Consider the following 2,845-nt stretch of genomic DNA (forward strand, 5'->3'; position numbering starts at 1 on the left):
GTTTGTCACAATCACTTTTATTTGGGGGATTTATTTTTCTTGTGTTATGCGCGCATTTTTAAAGATTTTTTTTGACTAAATGTATATTTTTTCACCCGCTTTATCTAACATTTGAAGGTTTTGATCGGATGGAATCTGCTCGTAATTTCTATAGGTTAGTCTACAGTTTAAAAAACAACCGATCGATAAAATGATCAGTGTTAATCTTGTTATTGTTTTCCAACAGTGAAATTTGTTGATGCATTTGAAAAAAAAAAAAAAAGAAAAAAAAAATATTTTAGATGGCTTAAAGCAGCTGCGAAAAAAAAGTTGAATATGGTGGTAAAAGTGTTTCTTTATTCCCTTTTGTTTCGATTAAAATGTATCTTTGATACATGTGTGCAGCTGTTTTTTTTTCTGTAGGACGAAATAAAGACCTTTCGTGTGTAAATGTAATCCGTTTTATTTAACAATGTGATCGAATGGCGTCTCCTCCATGAGCACACCCAGCTCGGTCTGAATGCAGGGACTTTGAACTTGAACTTCGCCTTGCTCTTTATAGTCTTTGTTGTAGGCAATGCACAAATAAACCACCACTGATTTCTGCTCGTTCGACTTGTATATCTTTGAATTCAGTCCTTTGGTACAAGCACAGGTGTGCTCAAAAATCATATTTATGTCAATTTTAAAATCTGGTGCTTTGGGTGTCTCCTTTGAGAACCAGCCAAAACCAAATCCCCCAAAAAGCTAAGCATACTTTGCAAAAATACTTTCCTATATTGCCATCACCAAATTAGGAAAATACGCAAAAAATAAAGTCTCGGTCACCATGATAATTTGAGTATTTATTAATTTTGCAATAAGTATGACGTAAACCTCTTTGTTTTAGCAACTGCTCATTCCTTTCATATATGTTTTTTAGAAAGAGTCTATTTCCCTGCGCACATCTCTCTCACAAAAATATCTGAAAATAAGAATCAAATTATAATAAAAACACTATTTGCGCTCTCTTTCAAACAAGAAGTGGATGTTTTAAGATCGAATTTGTTCCTTGTATAGAGGTGAAGGCAAGGGACTCAGTAGAAAAGCATTTAGACACAGGAAGCCAACATTTGTAGAAACTGACGCTTAATCTTTTCCTTCAAGTTGACAGCATTAGAATAGATGCGTCAAACAACGCTGGAAGCATTGCATACATGTGCATTGTACTGAGAAACAAATCATTTGTGTTTCGGGGTTAAAGACGTATTACAGCATATTCATACACATGTATCATAAAACTGGCATCCACTGCAGCTCTTTCTCAGTGGATAGGACTTACTGGCCTATCTGGATTTATACCGCAGGGGAAAATTCGTTGAATTATGCAAATTGCTACGAATCAGCGGTTTATCGTCAGTCTTCAAATGAAAAATAAGTTGTTGAGTTTTAAAAAATATTTATATATTAAGTGGAACTTGCAAATCAGTCAGGTTTACTCTTAGTGTTTGGTTTCGCCAAATGTAACAACAAAAATCACCATCTTCCATGTTTATAGTTCACATGTTACATGAAAGGGGAAAAGGCGTGAGTTATAAGTATCGTTTTCATCCCTATGTGACCACTTTGCCACACTTCTGATGAATAATGTGCTTTTTGACGAGCATTGGTCTCACGCAGAGCTGCTTCCTGCTGCTGTCTGGCCCTGCATGTTTGTCACATAAAGACGTTCACAAACACTTTGGAACAAACAAGGGGGCTCGGTTTGGTTCAGGCTGTCGTCTCTGCGGTTCAGTGTGGGTTATGTGCTTCATTTCAGATGGGAAAGTTTACTCCATCTCAAATGCAAGCAGGTGCTGACATCATTTTCCAATCCGCAACTTTTCCAAAACTAGCAGCCTTGGTGATTTTAGGCTTGCAGCAAAGCGCCTTTTATTTTAGTTTATTTATTTATTTTAAGTGCTTTCAGTAAATTTCCTACGACTTGATGCAATGTACTGGGAGCAAGTTTTTCTAAAAAGTGGCATGCACATATACACTACTGTCTCTATTTAAGTTATGGTTTACCTTGTGGTTTGAAGGGAAAATAATCAAACCGTTACTAAGAATGGACCACATATACATTTCTATTTATCTGATTATTGTAGCTATATTTTCATTTGCCAGAAATAAGAACAATGCATGTGCTATTGGAAATAAAGGGTTGTTGAAATCACTTTAGTATAATTTAAGAAAAAAAATTATCAAGCCTGGTATTTGTTTTAATTTAAATGGAAATGCATATCTATGTTGAGGTAAATCTATAGATTCGCTGCAGGTCTATCTTCCTTATCCTTTTTTCATCGCTCAGGAAACCCCTATTTTAATGTGCATTTTGTAATTCAGACACATTTCCGGGTAGCTAAACAGATTTTCTAGCACATCAATTATTAAAAGACACAGTAATTGATATCGTATTTTTTTCTAGACTTCTTCCACATACTTATCAATATACATAGCTATTTTACGCATGCTACTATCCTCCATCTCCAGCCGACCTATACAGTTCAGACAAGACTTTTAATTGTAAACAAACAGAATTTCAAAAACATTTCTTACCCTGTTTGAACTACGTCTTAATATTAATATTCGTGACTATTACGGCTTCATTTTTTTTTCTTTCTGGTGAACTGCATCGCAGCAGATACGCTTAATAGGGGAATAAAATGTAAAACTATATCCAAATGCAGGATAGCATTTAAAAGATTCATTTAAAGTGGACCTATAGTCAGAAATGTGCCCGTAGGTTAAAGCAAAGTTATATTCCCTGGCAGAAGAGCTGAGATGATTAATGATGAGCGTGTGTGTCTTTTGTTTTGCTATCCAGGCGGATGGAGCGACCGCCTCT

The sequence above is a fragment of the Cyprinodon tularosa genome, unplaced genomic scaffold (assembly GCF_016077235.1).
Source record: "Cyprinodon tularosa strain WSP-4 unplaced genomic scaffold, ASM1607723v1 ctg239, whole genome shotgun sequence".
Lineage (NCBI taxonomy): Eukaryota > Metazoa > Chordata > Actinopteri > Cyprinodontiformes > Cyprinodontidae > Cyprinodon > Cyprinodon tularosa.